Raw genomic sequence first — 24,736 nt, 5'->3', positions numbered from 1 at the left:
TTTACGATAAATTTTATTAAAGAATAAACATAGTGGGAAGATTTAATTAGTATTCACAGTTCCTTTAACAGACCTCTGCATGTCGTTCTTGAAATCGCAAACAAATAGATGTATTATCCGCATTTTGACTCAGAAAACTTTAGTTTGGGTTATTTATGTGCCCCAAAATATGATTCCATACGACTGAGAATAAGGATAAGAACTGCAGAACTCCTTAGTATTGGCGTGATGAATGGAAACTCTCATAAGAAGGAAATAACTGGAATATAATATCAACAACACAGAGAGAGAACTTGAAAACGTACAGTTACACTATTTATAAATGAGGAAACAGGGTATACGATTATTTTATAAATCATTTATTTATTGCTATTTCTCACAGTTTTGCTTCCGCCATTACCTCGTCTCCTACCTTCAAACCTCCACAGAAGCTTTCCTGTGAAACTTGCAAGACTAGCATTCCTAGAAGAAAGAATATTGCCAAGACATGGCTTAGCCATAGCCTGTGGGGTGTTTCAAATCAGCGCACACTCCACTGCAGAGTGAAAATTTTTTTCTCAAACATTCCACAGGCTGTGGCAAAGTCATTTCCCCACAATATCCGTTCTTCCAGGAGGGCTAGTCGTTCAACTTTCACAAATTCAAATGGCTCCAAGCACTATGGGACTTAACATCTGAGGTCATCGGTCCCCTAGACTTAGAACTACTTAAACCTAACTAACCTAAGGACATCACACACATCCATGCCCGAGGCAGGATTCGAACCTGCGACCGTAGCAGCAGCGGTGTTCCGGACTGAAGCGCCTCGAACCGCTCGGCCACAGTGGCCGGCGCACAGCGCGAAGAGGTATTTTATAATATGCAGTGTTGGCGCAAGTTATCATGTCCATAACCTAGACTGCCCTCTGCAAAAATGTCACAATGTGTGCCGAATTTTTTTTTTCTCATCGACGAACACACCTGGATAGCTTCATACATTATTTCTTTTTATTGAAATGCCATGCTACCTAACAGCATGGCTTTTGGTTACAGTGAGGCTACCTGTAAGCTGCGGGTAAGTAACTTTTTCAGCTATTCGTAATTTATTGTCCACAAACCATTGTTTCATCTGCGTGAAAGTCTCATTTGCTCTCTCCGCTCTGGAATCAGCAGACACTACAAAAAGAAAACGTCATCACATCAGAAATCTGTTTAGTCGACTGAATTAACTCCATCTAATAAACCAAAGATAGGTTCTATCGTTTGGTCTCAGAATACAGGTACGTATATTACTCCTAAGGACAGCATTTTGTGCGTGTCTTGATCACCTTAAGCTTACACCATAAAGTGAGCCGTTTATTTGTTCAGCCTCTTACGACGATCCATCAACGTGACCTAACGCTCTCAACCGAGTGTGATGTAAATTAATATTCAGTGCGAACGCGTTTTTGCGAATCTCTCCTCTGTATTATCACAGACTGTATGAAACTGTCCCTGTGTTACCACAGATTGCACGCAACTGCCTCTGTGTTCCCATAGATTGCATGTAACTGTCTATTTGTAGTGGAATAGAAGGACGTGTGAGGGTCTATTTGTGCCTTGCTGCAGCGAACCAAAACACTGAACTTCTGAAGTGTCTTCAAGTGACGCTCTCGTCCATGCACAGAAGTAGCACTTAGGTGATGAGTCCGTTGTTCTTTCAGTGAGGCTGTAAATGAATTACTAGTCAACTAGCTAGGGCTCACTACGCTATTAAATGAAAATACAAAGTTTATCGAGATGCCAGTGGCTTTTTTTAGTGACACTTTCATCAGAGTGAGCCACAAACTGATCAAAAAAAGTTGTAGTTTATCCATATAGTTCACTAAAAAAATTATCGTAAAATTTAAACATTGTAGGAATTGCAACCACACATTAAATTGTACTTCTTAAGCTGCAGTGGATACACCGGTTCCCGTGAGATCACCGAAGTTAAGCGCTGTCGGGCGTGACCGGTACTTGGATGGGTGACCATCCAGGCCACCATGTGCTGTTGCCATTTTTCGGGTACACTGAGCCTCATGATGCCAATTGAGGAGCTATTCGACCGAATAGTAGCGGCTCCGGTCAAAGAAAACCATCATAACCGCCGGGAGAGCGGTGTGCTGACCACACGCCCATCCCATCCGCATCCTCACCTGAGGATGACACGGCGGTCGGATGGTCCCGATGGGCCACTTGTGGCCTGAAGACGGAGTGCCTTTCCTTAAGCTCTATTCCTCCCTTCTTTTCTCGCATCGACATCTATTCGAACTATCTGACGTGTAGCTGGTCGCCCCATATCACGGAGCCACTGTAGTGACTGGAGTGTGGAACAGCACTACCAAATTAATCAGTACAATGTACATCAACATTCATTTCTTGCAACATACACAAACCATAACATCCAGTTTAAGATGGACATTAAAATGAATCTTTCCAGGATGAGACTAATACACAATAGAGTCACTTCCCAGAAATAAGCGCCGACCAGAGTTAAGTCCGTTACCAACATCGCTGAGAGCTATCAGCTGCGGCGGCTACTATCCTCGTTGACTACGTACTGTAGACTGCTGACTCCAGACTGGGAGTTCCTCTCTTCAGGCTGCTGCTAACACTCCTACTTCATACGAAACACTCACAGACTAGATACGAACTGCAACTAACTCACTGGGGCACGAGTTAAATAGCCGAGCGAATTGATACTAGGAATCTGCACGCCGAGGGATGGGCGCTGCGCGATAAAGTGTGTCCCACTCGTTGGCTTCTCAGACGTGGCGATGTCGTCCCTCCGCCCGACTGCTGAATGCGATGAGGCGTGCAAAGCAGTGCGGCTGCCATTGGTCGCATCTGTGGAAAACCGCCGAAGTACAAGCAGCGCTGGCTTTGCCTTGATGTGGGCAAAGACTGCACGCCGGCCTGATGGACGGGCAGACTACCCAGCAGGGATAGTGGTGTGGGACACAACACTCATGTATGGCACCTCGTCTAGAATTTATTGTACAGCCCTTGTATAGAAATGAACTGGACAGCCCGAATCATTTTGCTGGGCGTACATTCAGAGGGAATCTCAAAACACGTGAACGGATTTCTCTCCACTACGTTATTCAAATGTTATTAAAATATATACTGGCCATTAAAATTGCTAAACCACGAAGATGACGTGCTACAGAAGCGAAATTTAACCGACAGGAAGAAGATGCTGTGATATGCAAATGATTAGCTTTTCAGAGCATTCACACAAGGTTGGCGCCGGTGGCGACACCTACAACGTGCTGACATGAGGAAAGTTTCCAACCGATTTCTCATTCACAAACAGCAGTTGACCGGCGTTGCCTGGAGAAACGTTGTTGTGATGCCTCGTGTAAGGAGGATAAATGCGTACCATCACGTTTCCGACTTTGATAAAGGTCGGATTGTAGCCCATCGCGATTGCGGTTTATCGGATCGCGACATTACTGCTCGCATTGATCGAGATCCAATGACTGTTAGCAGAATATGGAATCGATGGGTTCAGGAGGGTAATACGGAACGCCGTTCTGGATCCCAACGGCCTCGTATCACTAGCAGTCGAGATGACAGTCATCTTATCCGCATGGCTGTAACGGATCGTGCAGCCATGTCTCGATCCCTGAGTCAACAGATGGGGACGTTTGCAAGACAACAACCATCTCCACGAACAGTCCGACGACGTCTGCAGCAGCATCGACTATCAGCTCGGAGACCATGGCTGCGGTTACCCTTGACGCTGCGTCACAGACAGGAGCGCCTGCGATGGTGTACTCAACGACGAACCTGGGTGGATGAATGGCAAAACGTCATTTTTTCGGATGAATCCAGGTTCTGTTTACAGCATCATGATGGTCGCCTGTGTGTTTGGCGGTATCGCGGTGAGCGCACATTGGAAGCGTGTATTCGTCATCGCCATACTGGCGTATCACCCGGCGTGGTGGTATGGGGTGCCATTGGTTACACGTCTCGGTCACCTCTTGTTTGCTCTGACGGCACTTTGAACAGTGGACGTTACGTTTCAGATGTGTTACGACCCGTGGCGGTACCCTTCATTCGATCCCTGCGAAACCCTACATTTCAGCAGGATAATGCACGACTGCATGTTGCCTGTCCTGTAATGGCCTTTCTAGATACAGAAAATGTTCGACTGCTGCCCTACCCAGCATATTCTCCAGATCTCTCACCAATTGAAAACGTGTGGTCAATGGTGGCCGAGCAACTGGCTCGTCACAATACGCCACTCACTACTCTTGATGAACTGTGGTATCGTGTTGAAGCTGTATGGGCAGCTGTACCTGTACACGCCATCCAAGCTCTGTTTGAGTCAATGCCCAGGCGTATCAAGGACGTTATTACGGCCAGAGGTGGTTTTTCTGGGTACTAATTTCTCAGGATGTATGCACCCAAATTGCGTGAAAATGTATTCACATGTCAGTTCTAGTATAATATATTTGTCAAATGAATACCCGTTTATCATCTGCATTTCTGCTTGGTGTAGCACCTTTATTGACCAGTAGTGTATATTAAACTGAAATCTGGTCTTAACAGAGATTAGCCTATTATCGGGAGGTTTTACTTATGATTACTAACGAAATATGAATTACACTTTAACAAACATTAATGAATGAAAATGTTACTTTTGGCTCGCTGGCCAGGGAGTCATTCTATCATAACTGCCAATCATGGTCCATTCCTCATGAAAATGGTAATCGTTCAACCATCTTTGTATGCACCCTAATCCACTTTCCGATGTCGTGCGTCAGCTAATATATTTTCTCTCAACTGAGAAGTGTGGGGCTGACTTTTCTGGCTCCCACGAGATGTTACATTCTGGAAAAGTTTTCAAGGGTATTGTAGAGTGATTTAGAAACCCAGAGAACTTTAAAAACTCCTGTACATTGCAGACGATTATACAGGGTAGAGAACATCAAAACAAATACATTTAGTTATGGTATATATATAGTTCCTGGCGACAATTTCTGATGCTACGGACGATTTATACAGAAGATAGTTTAGCATGATAATTAAAGCAGTAACATTCACAGAAAGCGCACGAAAGTGCACCCATTTTCCTGTATGCACGGAGTACATCGTCGGATAATTGATTGTCGTATTGTTCGAAATTACTGGCATGCATCCAGTGGTACCAGCAGCGTCGGCAATTCTAGCGACGAGGTGTTCTTCAGTTTCCATATCGGTTTCATACTCCATATGCACCATTTGTTTCTTATGTCCAGAGAGTAATAAGTCTGACACATGAATTCAGATTACGTGGGTGGCCAGGTCACGTGGCCACCTAGGCCGATCCATCGATTCCGAAAGGTAGCTATTAGACGATTCCTCACGGCAATGCTGAAATAGGCTGGTGCCCCATAATGTTGAAGTTCATCCTTTGTCTAATATTCAGAGGTACATCCTCCAACAGTTTTAGGAAAATATATTGCACGAAGATGCGATATCTCCGTCTGTTGAGTCGGAATGTAAGAATGTATGGTCCATTCAACCTATCACCAAGAATGCCGTCCCAAATATTAACCTCTATGTACTTGGAGAAATGCATGATACACGCTGTGCTACCTTACAATATATTTATTCACTACCAGTTTTGAGCAATACTGACAGTGCTAGCACGAAAATAGAAATAAGAGTGAAGACTGTGGATATCAACACACATTTTAATCGGAATTATTAGTCGGAAAAATTAAATATACTTACGAAAAATATCTATTGTGACAACTTCACATGCCGCACATGCTATTTAAACAGAAAAGTATACTCCATTATTGACATTAAAACGTTAAAATCATACTTAACGCCATATTACCGGCTCAAGCAAACAGAAACGTTGAAGACAAGAGAACATGTAACAGCAGTAAGTACACAGTACCATTGCTCAGGCACAACAACACCGAGTAGGTTAACACACAAGGTTTGATCAAAGAAGCTACAAGCCAAATTCAAACATAAGGACAAAGAACAAGTTCACAATCACAGAGAGATACATATGCACCCAAATTACAATAAACCAAATAGAACAAAAGAAGATACAAATGTTTAAAAATTTTTCTTTTCTTTTTCATCTTTTTTTTAAAATAATTTGTTTCCTTCTTATTATGGTTATTTTTCTATTTTCTTCTTCACTTCTTTTCAATACAATGTTATGTAATATAATAGTCACATGATACTATTACAATGTTACATGATATAATGTCACACGATAAAACAAACCAACAGTTTGGTGAAAACCACCAGATACAAAAACGTACAGAGACACATACAATAATATGGAATACAACAGTCACGTGATACTGTTGCAGTATAACATCGTACTACAATGCCACTTGATAAAAACAAACTGACCATTTGGTAAGAATTACATCATATAAAAATTTACATAGTTATGTAATACTGAACAGTTATATTAGGCGATCCAACTATCATGAATCATTCAGACTGGCAGTAGCAAAACAACTCAAACTCAAAATCATGTCAGAGGTCTGATGATACAAATAGTGTAACCAAATGAAGAACAGCATTCTGCATACAATATTATGTAATTCAGTAATAGCATGATACTATTAAAGAATCCAGTTATGTTACAATATCTTAAGAAACCAACGATTTGGTGAGAACACCATTATAAAAAATTAATATATACATGTAATGTTGAAACATTATAAGACGCAAGACCACTAAAAACAGAACATAAAAACCATACAACAACCTAAACAATTCCAATGTCAAGTCCATATCACAAGTTCAGGGATAAAAACAGTGTAAGCAATTGGGACAACCAACACTACAATCATTCGTAATAGTGTCATACGAAACTGTAATTATTCATATTCTTACAACATGTGTGACCTACTGTTCATAACTAACCAATTTTATTAAACTAATTTACCAGTAACTTGAACCTGGTGTATGCCTAATAGACTTTATATTATCCGTCAGCATCTAATATGTACACATATGTTATCATATCCAAACGACCCAACTGTGAAGTTATTCCTACTTCATGAAACTCTAAGAGTTTCAAAAGAGGGGGAAGGGGTCAGAGATATAAGTAAAGTATACTCTACATCTCCACGGCCTATCCCATGGTGTACACACATATTACTAAATATTTATACTATGTGTGGGGATACATTTTTGTAGGTGGTTCATAACGGCAAATGCAAGATACATATTAAAAGTAGCTAAACATTTCTACATCACGGAATTGTAAAATTGTAAAAAGGGTGGGAGAGACGTGAGACATATAAAACCCACGTATCAAAGGCGTCAGCAACAGCATATATAATTTGGGGGGGATGTCCACGGTATGAGGCGTTAAGAACACAACTAGGAACTATGGTTAAACACATTAAGTAACTTACAAAAAATGGTTCAAATGGCTCTGAGCACTATGGGACTTAGCATCTATGGTCATCAGTCCCCTAGAACTTAGAACTACTTAAACCTAACTAACCTAAGGACATCACACAACACCCAGTCATCACGAGGCAGAGAAAATCCCTGACCCCGCCAGGAATTGAACCCGGGAACCCGGACGTGGGAAGCGAGAACGCTACCGCACGACCACGAGCTGCGGACTAAGTAACTTAAAAACACTGTATACCGATAGGTAATCATTAAACACTGGTGTCCAAAATTAAAGCAACAAATGGAAATTTTGAAAGGATGTGTTTATTTTGCCACAAAACAGTATAAACAGAGGATAGTAAAGTAGAAGCAATGCAAAGAATTCAGAACGTAAACAACTACAACGTACATAACGGTAGACAAAAATGTTCTTCGTTTTTTCCAACTTTGCACACACATTCCAACAACTGGTTAATGTGCTCAATATGGGGTGTGACCACCTGTGGCAGCAATACAGGCCTGACAACGAGGGGGAATACTGTGAATGATGTCATCAATCTCTTGTTGAGGCAATAACGCCCATTCTTCTTGTAGATCTGCTCGCTGTGTTGGAGAGTGGTTGGTGGATGCTGACGTGATGCAAGCCATCTCCTTAGTGTGTCCCAGATATGCTCTATGGGATTCAAATCGGGAGAGCAAGCACGCCATGCCATGCGTGCAGTATCTTCCGTTTCCCAGAAAACATCAACCATCTGTACTCTACGAGGTCGAGCATTATCGTCCATCAATACGAAGTCTGGGCCCACTGCATCTCGCTACAAACGCAAACGAGGTGATAAGAACTTGTCACGATACCTGACAGCAGTTAAACCTTGTCGATTCACACGTACAGTTTCATGAATAGAAGTTCGAGTGGCAAACACAATCCCTGCCCACATCATTAGGGATCCTCCACGATCTCGGTCTCTTTCCACCATGTCTGGGTCTCGAAATTGTGTTTCACGTTCCCTCCAGATGCGAATCCATCGAGAATCACTCTGGAGCCTAAATCGGGACTCATCTGAGGATACAACAATGTCCCACTGTTCGACTGGCCAGGTGGCATGTTGTTGACTACACTCAACACGTTCCCTTCTGTGAAGACGCGTCAAAGGTATACAGTAGGTCTCCGACAGTAAAGGCCACTCTGCCGAAACTTCTGTGCACAATTTGCCTCGATACAACACGTCCAGTGGATGCTGCGAGCTCACATGCTCGTTGCCGCGCAGTACTAAGGCGATATTATTGTGCCCTTACAGCCAATGAAGGTCCTCTCTTCTGAAGCCACACGTGCTCGGCCCTGCCCTGGTATTCGGGATACAGTTTTGGTCTCTATAAACTGACGCAACATCCGAGAAACAACAGTGTGATTTACACTAAGCCATCGGACCACATCAGTTTGTGACTGTCCTGCTTCCGTTCTTTATAAATTTGGAAATTTGTGGTAAGTTCTATGGGACCAAACTGCTAAGGTCATCGGTCCCTAGGCTGACACACTACTTAATCTAACTTAAACTAACTTACGCTAACGACAACACACACACCCATGCCCAAGGGAGAATTTGAACCTTCGATGGGGGGAGCCGCGCGAACCGTGACAAGGCGCCCTAGACCGTAGGGCTACCCCGCACGGCCTCCGTTCTTTCTATGGCCTTCCACTACAGAGAATCTCGTGTACTAGAACCGTGTATTTTGCGTATGTCCACTCTATAATTAGTTATGGCATATCCTTCTGGGGATCAACAGAGCAGAACTGTCAAACAATGTTTAAGTTTCAAAAAAGGGCCGAAAAGTAGCAATAGGACCCACTTCACGCAGTTAGTCAAATCTCTGGGTATATTGACAATTCCGTGTGAATACATTTTGCAGACAGTAAGGGATCACCAATTTAGTACTGGAGGGCAGCGTGGAGGGTAAAAATCGTAAAGGGAGACCAAGAGATGAATACACTAAGCAGATTCAGAAGGATGTAGGCTGCAGTAGGTACTGGGAGATGAAGAGGCTTGCACAGGATAGAGTAGCATGGAGAGCTTCATCAAACCAGTCTCAGGACTGAAGACCACAACAACAACAACAACAATATACATAAAAGACACATTGACCATTTTCCGATAAACAGTTCCATACATGCCCATGAAACCAGACACAGACAACACTTACACCTCTATCGGGAAAACAAATCAAAAACACAAAGTAGCATGTTATATAATGGAATTAAATTGTTCAACAATTTCCCACAAGGGATCAAAGACATAAGCGAAGTAGATAACTTCAGGAAATAAAAAAAAATCTCTTCGAAAAGTGTTTTTGTACTATCAAGGATTGCTTGGAATGACGTAAATATATAGATATATGTAAAAATTATTAACTGTGTTATTAAGTAGTTTAACAATGTATCTTTATGTTACAATATTGCCGGCCGGAGTGGCCGCGCGGTTCTAGGCGCTACAGTCTGGAACCGTGCGATCGCTACGGTCGCAGGTTCGAATCCTGTCTCGGGCATGGATGTTTTTGATGTCCTTAGGTTAGTTAGGTTTAAGTAGTTCTAAGTTCTAGGGGACTGATGACCTCAGAATTTAAGTCCCATAGTGCTCAGAGCCATCTGAACCATTTGTTACAATATTCATGAATTACGATTGTAATAATTATAAATTTGTGTACCTATTGTATATACTTATGTTGACAACAACCATACAATCCTGATTGTCTACGTATGGATACATAAGTAAAATAAATGAATCTTCTCTGTGCCATACTTCACCATCTGCGACTCTGTACACAGTGATTGTGGATGTGGGACTAGCCGGCAAACTACCTCGTTTTATAGATGATCTGACATCAATGGCATGGTTGTCCATTGACTGGAATGCCATCTTCCATGCAGAAAAAGACTGTATGGACATCTGGTTGACAGCTTGTATGATTATATCGTGAATTAGACACAGGGTGGGGAAACAACCATTTGTTACTTTAATTTTGGACACCAGTCTAATTTTGCCAATTGAAACACCATAAGAAACGTTGGATGACAATAACAAAATACATATCATTAATACGAGGTATTACTTACATTACTCATTAATAGCTATTTATGCAAAGTTACACTGCCAAAACTATTTTGATCGAAACACATATAGAGGGTGAAAGAGTGGGAGGGGGAAATGTAAACTGAATAAACTTTTGAATATATCAAATCAGTTTGTTCATTAAGAAATCAAGCTTCTAACAGGTTCATGTTACCACCTTTATCTACTCTGTTTAATAATTCCATTTTCTCTGCATTGTTACCTAAAGTGTACTTGTTTTCTCTCATGTGGGTGCCTGTTACCTTTTGAAATGATAAAATTATATTTATTCTTTTAAAAAAATGTTTAATTTTCTCAGAGACCTAACAACAATAAGAAAGAACTGCATATTTGGGGTTTGTTTCTCATTTACTTTTCCCTAGGTAATTTCAAAGTAATCAGTTTTTTCCTTCTCTTTTAATCTGTTATTGTTTAAGCTCATTACAGTCTGTGGATCAAATTCGTTTCTATCAAGTATATATTTCAATGTGTTAAGTCCTTTTCCAAAATTGTGTTCTGATAGCGGTAGCCTAATCATCCTGCAGAGCATTAAATGGAAAAAAGCATGCTTGTACTTTTCTGGGTAATGTCCACCCTCATATTTTATCACCCTAAGGTCCAGCCTGAGATCTTTTCCGTCCATCTTTAGTTCTTCCATAATTTTGGCGAGTCGCTGCCCATGCATCCTCTTAACATACCCATACCATCTTAATCTCTTTTTTCCGATTTCTTCTCTCATACTTTCCAGTGGGATGTGGAAACCCGCCTAAAAGCCGCATCCAGGCTGGGCGGCACACCAGCCCTCGTCGCTAATTCACCGGGTGGATTCGAACTGGGGCGGGCGAGCCTACCCTAGTCTAGGAAGCAACGCATTATCGCTCTCGGCTAACCTGGCGGGTTTGCTGGTGAACAGATAATTCTAAATAATGTTGAAAGTAAACTGCAAACCTGAACTTACTGTGACAATACTATAATATGAAGATCTATACTGACAAGACAGTAGTAACAGCATTTAGAGGAGTTGGACATGATCAAAAGCTGTCATTTATTGCAACATAGCAGAAGATGAAAAGTTTTAATTGTCTTGGATATCAATACTTTATCTAATATACGTGATGGACCTCCTTGTACAATATTCCGGAGGTAAAGCTTCCACTCAATAGGATCTCCAGGAGGGGAATACAACGAGGACTCCAGAGATTAAGGCAAATGGAAAAGGAAGGAAGGAGAAGAAGAAGGAAGACTTATTGACGATTGGGACTTGGCTTGTTTTAAACCTTCTCCAGGAAGGGAAATTAGAAAACGCCAAACATGAAATGACAAGAAACAAATGGGATGTACTCTGAATGTGTGAGGTGAGATGGGGAGGTTGTGGAGAACTAGAAAGTGAAGACTTCCGGTTGTACTATTCAGGTGAAGATAAAAATGGAATGTATGGGGTTGGAATTTTGATAGGTATAAGACTGAAGGGCAAGGTTATCAAGGTTGAATATGTTAATGGAAGAATAATGATGATGAGACTGAAATGGAAAAAGAAAGACTTAGTTATCATCCAGGTCTATATGCCAACAAGTAATCGTTCAGATGAAGAGGTAGAAGAATGTTATGAGACGATAGCAAACTTAGCAGAGAGGGAGAGAGAGAAAAGAAATGCTAATATTGTTATAATGGGTGACTGGAATGCGGTAGTTTGTGAAGGACCAGAAGGAAAACCTCTGGGAAAATTTGGACTGGGAGAAAGAAATGAGAGAGGGCAAAGATTGTTGGAACACTGCAGTGAAAATATCATGGTAGTTGGAAATACTCTATTAGATAACCACAAAAGAGGACGGTATACTTGGATAGCTCGATTTAACAACAAAAGATACCAAACTGATTACATAATGATACAACAAAGATACCGAAATTGCCTAAAGGGTGTCAAAAGCTATCCAGGGGCAGATATTTATTCAGATCATATATTAGTAGTAGCTGAGTTTCTAGTTAAATTGAAAAGAACCTGGAAAGGACAGAAGAGAGAGCACATTAACTTTCAGAAACTGAAAGACAAAGGTAATTGTGAAAAATTAGAGAATGCACATTGTGAAATCATGATGCAAGGACAGGAAGCGAAATGCACAGAAGGAAGATGTGGTCGTTTAAAAAATGGAAAAAATGGGATCAAAAAGGCAGCTAAGGAAACGCTTGGAGACAAGGAAAGGAAAAAAGTAAAGAAAGAATGGGTAATACCAGATATGATAACCAAGATGGATGATTGCAGGAAATGGAAAAACTGTAAACACAGAAGAAGGGAAGCGCAACTACAGGAGGTTAAATAATGAATTAAGAAGCGAGACAGAAAAAGCCAATGAGAAATGGATGACTGAAAAATGTGACAAGATAGAGAAATTAGAGAAAGAAGAAACAACAATGAACTGAAGGAAGTAGAGGCAGCAGACGATAAAATGGTGAGGAACCCCAAGAAATAATGAGAAGATGGGAAGAATATATAGAATGGCTATACGCTGCAGACAGCCGACCAAATGAAGACCTTGGGATAGAAGAAGAAGACAAAGGAAATGCAATACTATCTAGTGAGATTGAAGAATCTATGATGGAGATGAAAAATGGAAAGACAATGGGAATTGATGAGATTCCTGCAGAACTGTTAAAGTCATTGGAAAAAGAAGGGAAAGGGGAGTTTATTGAATTGTGTAATCAAATATATACGACAGGAAAATGGCCAAAGGACTTTACAGAAAGTACCTTAATACCTGCAGAAAAGAAAAAGAACAGCAAAAAGTGTGAGGAATATAGAACAGTGAGCCTGATATCGATTGCAGCCAAAGTCTTGCTGAGGTCGCTCAACAGAAGGCTATATGGGAAGCTAAATTGGTTATAGAAGATGAACAATTTGGTTTCAGGCGAGGAGTGGGGACTAGAGATGTCACTGGGCTACTGAAAGTGATAGGAGAGGGGTACATGGAGAAGAAAAGGAAGGTGTATATTGTGTTCATTGTTCTTGAAAAGGCTTTTGACTGTGTCAGATGGGACAAACTGTTGGAAATCCTAAGGAAACATGGAGTTGACTGGAGGGATAGACGGCTAATTAGAAATTTACATTTGAACCAGAGAGCAAGAGTAAGAGTAGGAGGTGTGATGAGTGAAGAAATAGGACTGGGAAGAAGTGTAAGACAAGGTTGTTGTTTGTCACCAGCACTGTTCAGTATATATCTGAAGGAAATTATTAGTGAAAGTTTTGATGGAAGGAGAGGAGCTTGTAATGGGGGGGGGGGGGGGGGTCGGAGAGAGGAGTGTATAAGATTTGCAGATGACATGGTTATGGTGGCAGAGAGTGCAAGGGAGATGGAACAAATGTTAGATGATCTAAATACAAAATTAGAAGAATCTGGAATGACGATTAACAAGAAGAAAAAGAAAAGCATTGTAATTGGAGGAAAGGGGAGAAAATGCCGTATGAAAATAGGGGGAGAGGGAATAGAGCAAGTGAATAACTTAAATTAATTGGGAAGTGTAATGATGGATGATATGTATTGCTCAACAGAAATTAGGAACAGAATTTCAATGGCAAAAGAAGGATTCGAGAGGAAACAGCAATTACTTTGTGGACCACTAAACAAAGACCTGAGGAAAAGGCTTGCCAAATGTTACATCTGAAGCGTTGCACTATATGGTGCAGAGACCTGGACATCGATGAAGGAAGACGAAAGAAGATTGGAGGCACTAGTGATGTGGATATGGAGAAGAATAGAAAAAGTGAAATGGGAAGACCGAGTAAGGAATGAAGAAGTATTAAGAAGAGTTGGAGAAGAAAGAAACATGCTGAATGTTATCACAAAGAGAAAACGGAGCTGGATTAGAAATTGTTTGAGAGACTGTTTATTGAAGGAAGGAATAAAAGGAATGGTGGCGGGAAAAATGGGAAGAGGAAAAAGAAGATGTCGAATTCTGGACAATATAAAAGGAGACAAATATTCAGAAATGAATAGACTGGCTATGGACAGACAAAAGTGGAAGAGGCTTAATCCATGACAAGACCTGCCGTAAGGCAGAATACTATACTACTATCTAGAAGATCAAAACGGAGATAAAAAGCTTGTAAAATTCCAATGTATGGGTGGTAGTGAAAAAGACTTAAAAAGTAAGATGTGGAAAGATACTGAAATTACTCTTTATACGACTACAATATAGTAGTTCCTGTACTTCTCTACAGCAATTAGACCTGGATCCAAACAGAAAGACAGAAATAGATTGATACATTTGAATAGAGTTTCCTATGAGCTGTGGAAGGATGTGCAAAATTAGATAAAAAAGACCGAGATATTAGAAAAGAGTTAAAAGTCGAACCAATAAACGACGTAATGGATGAATAAAAAAAATCAACTGAATTACCATGCTGGAAGAATGCCAGTGCGGCGTCTACAACTACAAGCCGTGAAATGGGTATCATGCGGAACAAGAACACTTGGGTAAAAACCAGTAAGAGACGGCACAAATGAGACTGTGTCACGAAGACGTGACAGCTGTCACGCCTAATCCCTGAAAGTGAAGAAGATGCCTATGTCTCAGTTTGGTTTTCACTTTGTTGTTCACTACTCAAGCGACTATCACTTTTTCTCGTCACGGATTACGACATACACAGCATCACCTATTATGTCCACTCCTCGTACAAAATCGGTATATTTTCCCCACTCAAACAAAATATGTTCAGGCTTACCGGTCAACAGGTGCCTGCCCGTAATTTTTCTAATTATACATAAATATACAGGATAATTGTCATCTGCCGTCCAAAATTATACAATTCATTTTGGAGAATTTATATATTTTTGTTGTAGTGCTTCACAGATGTTTGGGGAAGTCCCGCGCACCAGCCTTGCTGTGCTTCTCGCGTCACAGCCACGTTGCCACTCACTAGGCATCCATTCCGTTAGTGTTTCTTGTCAGCGATGTTCTGGTCAGTAACGTTTCGCACTTCTGATAAATTGCTTATACGAGGTGTGGCTAGAAAAAAACCGGACTAGTACTGGTGAAACAATAAAACGAATGCAATAAGGCTGAAAGTCGCGTGGCCTGTCACGTGACTCTCGCTCCGCCTACTGCTCGAGTTTCATCTGCCTCCTGCACTCAGTCTGCCCGTGGCGTCTGTTTTAAGTAGTTGACGTTTTGTCTGTACGTCGGAAAATGTTGAGTGTACAGAAAGAACAGCGTGTTAACATCAAATTTTGTTTCAAACTAGGAAAATCTGCAAGTGAAACGTTTGTAATGTTACAACAAGTGTACGGTGATGATTGTTTATCGCGAACACAAGTGTTTGAGTGGTTTAAACGATTTAAAGATGGCCGCGAAGACACCAGTGATGACACTCGCACTGGCAGACCATTGTCAGCAAAAACTGATGCAAACATTGAAAAAATCGGTAAACTTGTTCGACACTTTCCTTGTCAACTCCTGTTAACTCAGACACTGCTCTGATTGTTAAACGGCGATCTTGTCGAACAAGTTTACCGATTTTTTCAATGTTTGCATCAGTTTTTGCTGACAATGGTCTGCCAGTGCGAGTGTCATCACTGGTGTCTTCGCGGCCATCTTTAAATCGTTTAAACCACTCAAACACTTGTGTTCGCGATAAACAATCATCACCGTACACTTGTTGTAACATTACAAACGTTTCACTTGCAGATTTTCCTAGTTTGAAACAAAATTTGATGTTAACACGCTGTTCTTTCTGTACACTCAACATTTTCCGACGTACAGACAAAACGTCAACTACTTAAAACAGACGCCACGGGCAGACTGAGTGCAGGAGGCAGATGAAACTCGAGCAGTAGGCGGAGCGAGAGTCACGTGACAGGCCACGCGACTTTCAGCCTTATTGCATTCGTTTTATTGTTTCACCAGTACTAGTCCGGTTTTTTTCTAGCCACACCTCGTACACACCCAAAGACAAGTGCCTATGTACCATATCTCTCTCTCGATTTGTTGTAGCAATAACAGCACACTCCACCAACAGCCTGGGTAAGTGAAGCACCAATGGTGTGAGTGGCAGAGGGGTGTTAAACTTGGCGGAAGCCAATTTGCGTCTGGGAATTTTGTGTCCACTTGGGCGCAAAGTTGGCGTTCCGAGCTGGAAATGATACAAGATGGAGCCCCCAGGCGAGAGTGTGGGGGAAGGAGGGAAAAGAGATACGCAACAGCAGTACAGCCAATCACAACGGGACCCCAACCCCAAACACGTCGCTGGATGTCAGCCACCGGTGGAGGGATGCGGTGGAGAGTGCACATCCGGGCCGTATGAAGGCCTCCATCCTTTTAGCTTTCCAGAGACGCGCCCTCGTCTTGCTGAGGGGATGTGTATATTCGCTCCTCACGGCGGAATTGGATTCATCCAACAAGATTACCGGTGGCGAAATTCGGAAAATACGTCAGCAACACAGAACAGCCTCACTGCAAAATACGGAGTGGTAGATCTGGTAACCCCGGCATCCCGTACGGTGACAATAATCTGAGAGTTAGGAAAAATCCGGATGAGAGCGAGCAGGATTCGCACAAAGTTAATTATGTATATAGATAGTCCATCAACCTCGGGAATCGAGAATTTAGACGATTTTTGCTTGTTATTGATACCGATACTGGCAAGATATCATGAATGTCTGTATCTTTTGATTGCGTTGATGTAGAAGCTTTAATATTTTACACTGCGAAGGGAACTGATACGTCAGCCCGTTCGTGAGGAAAAGGGGTTTTAACAGACGGACAGGCAGACAGTCAGTTAACGAATGACAACAAAAAATAATTTTCCTTGTGATATAATTACAAATTAACAATTGTCGGACTTTTTCCTTTACTTGTGCTGTGGAAGCTTGCTTCTTGCCAAATTACGTGATTCAAGATGAACGGGAAGAACCACATTCATGAGTGAGTCTTCGAGCATCAAAATATGTGACATAAATGACCGAATCTTTTGATTGTTTTGACTTAAAAGGTTAAATGTTTTGCATCGTAAACGTATCTTAGTACGTGACATAAATTTCATTTTTTCGCATTTTTTCCTTTGCTCTTACTGTGAAACCTTGTACTTGTCAAATTTCATCATTCTAGGCCAGCGGAGGGTATCGCATAGGTTTTGATGACTGAGTTTCCGAGTATCAAAATATGTGACATGAATTGCCGTATCTTTTGACTGCACTGATTTACAAGCTTTCGTTTATTAGAGCGCCATGGGACTAAAGACCTCAGCATGCTACATAAATTTCAACCTGGCAGTCAATCCGTTCCTAAGGAGAAATGGTCTTAAGAGACAGACGGACGGACGGACAGTCAAATAACAAATCACAAAAAATTTATTTTCGTGAGATGTAATTACAGATTAACACTTTTCAGATTTTTTTCCTTTGCTTGTACTGTGAAACCTTGTTTCCTGACAAACTTAATTATTCTAGGTCAATAGGAAATACCCTATACGTTTTGATGAGTGAGTTTTCGAGTATCAAAATAAGTGACATAAGAGGTCGCATCTTTTGATTGCACTGACCTACAACCGTCAATTTTTTTACACCACCGAGGGACTGTAGACCTTACCGATTGAGATACGGAACCCCAAACTGCCTAATTTCAGACCAACCATTTCCTTCTGCATACCAGTCGAAGCTCAATGCGATGACTTCACGTCACGGAACGAACTGGTCCAGAACTAAGTCTGCATGTTAATCAAAAGTGGATGACACAAAAATACGGCACAATTTTGATTAGCTGCATTTTACCTGTTCTAATAGACAAATGATTTAGCGGTGTAATAAACAGCAAATAAAGTAATTTCGACATGTGTTTCCTTGGGTTTTGTCGACTGACTTGTTATAGACGTGGTTCTCGAGCGAGACGTCGGTCAGTTGCTCCGATTAAATATTGTGCGAGATTTCACAACGACGTCCGGTGTGTTTTCTAAGAACTATTTCCACTCTTTACAATCGGTGACGATGTGTGAAAGGTGTGCCATGAGAATCAGGGAACAGTCCTGTTTTCCTTGCTGGAATCTCTGCTATACGGTTCCGATGTGATATCGTTAACGTGATACCCGGGAACAACATACGTCGATGCTATTTTTTCTGCAGATATCACGGGAGACGGAGTGGGAATGCATTGGTCGAAGATCTTGTATCAACAGCGGCAGTTAAGCTGCAATATCAATCGATCTAAACGCCTGCTGGTGATGTAAACCTGCAACACAGTACGATCTGCTGGGATGCAGAATCGAGTGGCTACAGGCGCACTGTTTTGGTTATTCAAGGAAAATTCTTAACATCTGAGTTAAATTCGCTCAAAAGACATTAATGTAAACAATGGGCATGAAATGAATCAAAGGCAATGACAAGAAATAATATCAATGAAAAGTATTAGTAATGCTGAACTAGCAACATAACGTGCACCTCCTGCTTACAGCTGTTGTTAGCGTTAACCAGTACGTTAACAATCCATGGACTACATACTGTATATGGATTAGCTATAATCCTAACGCAAGAAACAAATATGGACAGTATCATTGTAAATTTCTGCACATTGTTCTATACTGCTAGAGGAGAAACTGGTTCTTAAAGAATACTCTTACGCTCAGCATGTATTGCGCGATACCTAATATTGCACAGTAATATTGACAGCTGAGTAGGGTGTTGACGCCTTGCGCAATATCCTGAAGGAGACTGCAGAGCTTTAAAAATATTGACACTCGCTTAGTGTGTTGCTTAGTATATTGTATCGTCCAAGTGTAGATTGGGCAATAAACGGCTGTTCTTGCCGAGGTCGAGAGAAATTTAATTCTCTCCGTACGAATTTCCACAAAGAACTGAAAAAAGTAAATGACAAAAGGTCAAGCAGTATGCTGGAGAATGAAAATTAAATAACCATGAGGTGCTTTGAGATACCTAATGCATGACTGATTACGAAACGCCAGACACCTCATTATTCACAACAGCAGAGGAAACTGAAGAGCTTGGTGTCACGAAATTTTTATTTTACTTGCAGCAATTTTCAAAATTGGCATACAAGATGCCACACTACGGACATGAGGTAATATAAGCTGGCAATCAGTAATCAGTAAATAACCGTTTTATTTCGTTTATAGCTGTTGTTATAGTAGAGAAATACATAGAAAATAGCACATGTGCACGATAAATTACACTGTTCATTAGTTTAAATTGTAATAAAATTAGCTGTTGTCGTTTACGAATCTGTGCTGCAATGAATAGGCCCTTGGTTCCATAAAATGTTTACTGGAAACTTTTCAAACTTATTTCGTCCGTTTTACGATAAAGCAACTCAGTCGCAATACGTACAACTGCATCATCACCAAGCGCCAACACGTTCGCTACGAAGGCAGAGTTCTAAACTGATGTGTCCCTGGCATAAGTAATGCGCAATAATATTGTACCGTTCTTGGACTCCCACTCTTGAGCAATACATTGACACAATATTACTATGTAATAAGTAATGAGCGTGTGAGGGCCGGCCGGTGTGGCCGAGCGGTTCTAGGCGCTACAGTCTGGAACCGCGCGACGCTACGGTCGCAGGTTCGAATCCTGCCTCGGGCATGGATGTGTGTGATGTCCTTAGGTTAGCTAGCTTTAAGTAGTTCTAAGTTCTAGGGGACTGATGACCTCAGAAGTTAAGTTCCATAGTGCTCAGAGCCATTTGAACCTTTTTTTTTTTTTTCTTGAGCGTGTGAGGGCGCTTTTAGTCATCCTATACGGCACTTGTAGCGTTTTTCCAGGAAAGGCGACTTATCCCACCATGAGTGCTGCTCACTTTGCAGTTGACAGACAGACTATACCTCCCCATATTTACTGTCCAGTTCTCTTAAGTGAGAAGGCAAAAGTCCGACAAACTGCAAGGACAGTACAGAGCTGCACCGCACCCACGTCACAAGAGAGGTTCAAAGTGGTCTCCATGGGATACCATGCCCGTGTTCACACGTCTCATCAGGATTGCCGCACTCTTTCGAGCGTTCGGCCTCTCTCCGAGTAGCGTCACAGGCGTCGTGAACAAGCAGGAACTGGTTCAGTACACACTTGCATACACAACGCTTTTCAGGTGAGCCAAGAGGTAAAAATCCAGGAGGCTGAAGTCCAGTGATCTAGCAGGCCACGCTACAGGGCCTCCGCGTCCTGACCAGTGTCTGGGAAAGATGTTGTTGAGGTGTCGGCGAACTGTAATGGGGAAGTGCGGTGATGCTCCGTCATGCAGATACTACATGACATGTATTGCCAAAGCAACATTTTCAAGCAACCCAGGCAGAGTATTCTGCAAAACGCCCAGGTACGTTCCACCGTCGAGGCCTTGCGGAATGATAACCGCTCCAACTCTGTGGATACCAAGAATTCCTGCCCACACATTGGTCCTGAACCGATACTGATAGACAATCCAACGATTCCCCAAGGACTGTCTTTAACCCACAGATGACGATGTTGCAGACTGATGATGCCAGTTCCGGTAAAAGTTGCTTCGTCGGCAAAGAGGACTGATGTTAGAAATCCCATAATTGTCGTGATCTGGAGCAAAATCCATTGCCAAATTCCTTCCTGTAGAGGGAAATCCGCTTCTGATCATCCTTGCACTCATTGCAGGTGATAAGGTTCAAATGGCTCTGAGCACTATAGGACTTAACATCTGTGGTCATCAGTCCCCTAGAACTTAGAACTACTTAAACCTAACTAACCTAAGGACATCACACACATCCATGCCCGAGGCAGGATTCGAATCTGCGAGCGTAGCGGTCACGCGGTTCCAGACTGGAGCTCCTAGAACCGCACGGCCACACAGGCCGGTAGCCGGTGATAAGGTAGTAGCGGTTGTCATGTGGGATACACATAATCGAACTTTGGCTTACACTACGATGGCGGGTCACTAGCCTGGAACTTGTACTAAAGTTCATGTCAATATCCTGTAAAACCCGATCCTCCAGATATGGTGTAAGCACAGTCTCCCTGGACGTTCGCTTGTCTGAAAGGGCCCATGATCACACAAACTCCCAAAAGGGGCTTGAAATGTTGTGTGATGCGGTTGTTGTCTGTGAGGGCACTTGTTTTGTTATAGTCGTGCTGCATCTCGACCGTTTCCATCTGCTTGGTCGTACTCAATCACAATTTCGTGTTGTTCCCTGCATGAATACCGGACCATTTTGCTGTTTATACACTACTGGCCATTAAAATTGCTAAACCAAGAAGAAATGCAGATGATAGACGGGTATTCATTGGACAAATATATTATACTAGAACTGACATGTGATTACATTTTCACGCAATTTCGGTGCATCGATCCTGAGAAATCAGTACCCAGAACAACCACCTCTGGCCGTACTAACGGCCGTGATACGCCTGGGCATTGAGTCAAACAGAGCTTGGATGGCGTGCACAGGTACAGCTGCCCATGCAGCTTCAACACGATACCACAGTCCGTCAAGAGTAGTGACTGGAGTATTGTGACGAGTCAGTTGCTCGGCCACCATTGATCAGACGTTTTAAATTGGTGAGAGATCTGGAGAATGTGCTGGCCAGGGCGGCAGTCGAACATTTTCTGTATCCAGAAAGGTCCGTACAGGACCTGCAACATGCAGTCGTGCATTATCCTGCTGAAATGTAGGTTTTCGCAGGGATCGTTCAAATGGCTCTGAGCACTATGGGACTTAACATCTTAGGTCCTCAGCCCCCTAGAACTTAGAACTACTTAAACCTAACTAACCTAAGGACATTACACACATCCATGCACGAGGCAGGATTCGAACCTGCGACCGTAGCGTCGCAGGGATCGAATGAAGGGCTGAGCCACGGGTCGTAACACATCTGAAATGTAGCGTCCACTGTTCAAAGTGCCGTCAATGCGAACAAGAGGTGACTGAGACGTGTAACCAATGGCACCCCATACCATCACGCCGGGTGATACGCCAGTATGGCGATGACGAATACACGTTTCCAATGTGCGTTCACCTCGATGTCACCAATCACGGATGCTACCATCATGATGCTGTAAACAGAACCTGGATTTATCCGAAAAAATGACGTTTTGCCATTCGAGCACCCAGGTTCGTCGTTGAGTACACCATCGCAGGTGCTCCTGTCTGTGATGCAGCGTCAAGAGTAACCGCAGCCACGGTCTCCGAGCTGATAGTCCATTCTGCTGCAAACGTCGTCGAACTGTTTGTGCAGATGGTTGTTGTCTTGCAAACGTCCCCATCTGTTGACTCAGGGATCGAGACGTGGCTGCACGATCCGTTACAGCCATGCGGATAAGATGCCTGTCATCCCGATTGCTAGTGATACGAGGCCGTTGGGATCCAGCACGGCGTTCCGTTTTACCCTCCTGAACCCATCGATTCCATATTCTGCTAACAGTCATTGGATCTCGACCAACGCGAGCAGCAATGTCGCGATACGATAAACCGCAATCAAGATCGGCTACAATCCGACCCTTATCAAAGTCGCAAACGTGGTGGTAAGTATTTCTCCTCCTTACACGAGGCATGACAACAACGTTACACCAGTCAACGCCGGTCAACTGCTGTTTGTGTATGAGTAATCGGTTGGAAACTTTTCTCATGTCAGCACGTTGTAGGTGTCGCCACCGGCGCCAACCTTGTGTGAATGCTCTGAAAAGCTAATCATTTGCATATCACGGCATCTTATTCCTGTCGGTTAAATTTCGCGTCTGTAGCACATCATCTTCGTGGTGTAGCAATTTAATGGCCAGTAGTGTAGTAGGCCGCGTCAATCACGCAGCCTGTAACCGACAAGGAACACACAGCACGTGGTCAGAGGAACTGTCATTCGTCAGTGCCACCTACAGTGGCAGTGGTTGCATCTCTGGACACATGTCCATAGCACCCTTTTTTCCTCCATTTCCAGCGAGAAATCCGTCGCTGCAGTTTGTCGGTTTCATTAATGTTCACCCTGTGTAGTGGAGTTATTTTCAGATTATTGTATTTATTTACAGTTGTTTTATCCAAGAAAGCTCAGCATCTGGAGCTCTCAAGTGTATCACACAGTCCCGTTATCCCGTATAAGACCCATAATTTTCTAACCTTCCAGTACAGAGCTAGCACGCTCTTTGTCGCAGTCTCGCATTGTCAGTACTAGAGATCCGCAAGACAAAAGGAGCTGTGTGCAGCGTCTGTGTCTCTGCTGCGAGTGCGTGGGTGCGTGTCCGCCTGCTCTCTTGGCGCCCCTGCACGTACAAGTAGAGCTACAGAGCGGAAACCCGACACTCGCCCTCGCCCCTGCAACCAGCAAGAGGCGGTCGCGAGGACACGCACAGTGCACAGCGCTGAGCCAGCAGGGGAAGTCCGCCCTGGGACAGGGGGAGCCCCGCGACTGTGCCGCAAGTGTTCATTAGCCGTGCTCTCACGCAGGGCTGTGTGGCGGCGTGCGGGAGCACCTCGAGTGTTCCTGTGGGGGACTCGTACTGCCGCTCGTGGCCCACATTTAATAAATGGCAGCTGGGGCAGGGAGGGAGAGTCGGACGCACGCCGCTGTCCAGGGGATACGTGAGGCTGTACTTCAGCAAGGCAGTGTCGAAGTCGGCTGCTAGCCGTCTTTACACTCTTCTGTAAATTACGAGAGGCGCCCAATAACTAATGCAGCTTCTGTGAAGTTTGAAAGGCAGAAGACGAGATACTGGCAGAAGTAAAGCTGTGGGGACGGGGCGTGAGTCGTGCTTGGGTAACTCAGATGGTGGAGCACTTGGCCGCGAAAGGCAAAGATCCCGAGTTCGAGTCTCAGTCCGGCACACAGTTTTAATCTGCCAGGACGTTTCAACTAACGCAGCGCTTTTTTTCTGAAAACAGGGTGCTTGTATTCTGGATTCCAACACGCCTTATTATTCCCCACTCTCTTTGCTACAAACTCCTATTTTTCACGTAATATTTGTTCAGTGCAACACCCTATTTTTCAAGTTCGACGCCCTTTCGCCACATTTCTGGGAGGGTCTGTATGCCCCGATGGTACCATTCTGCTGGTCGACGTCGGAGCCAGCGACTTGCTGCATCAATAAGCTCCCCATCACCCACGTACCTGCAAAGTGCATCTTTCATTGGGTCAAACAGATGGAAGTTAGAAGGTACGAGGTCCAGACTGTGGGGTGGCTGAGGAAGAACAGTCCAATGAAGTTTTGTCAGCTCCTTTGCGGTGCGCAGGCTTGTGTGAGGCCTTTCGTTGTCACGAAGAAGGCGAAGTTCATTTGCATTTTTGTGGTGACGTCCACGGTGGAGGCTTTTTTTC

Source organism: Schistocerca nitens, chromosome 1 (genome assembly GCF_023898315.1).
Source record: "Schistocerca nitens isolate TAMUIC-IGC-003100 chromosome 1, iqSchNite1.1, whole genome shotgun sequence".
Lineage (NCBI taxonomy): Eukaryota > Metazoa > Arthropoda > Insecta > Orthoptera > Acrididae > Schistocerca > Schistocerca nitens.
This window is presented reverse-complemented; position numbering follows the sequence as displayed.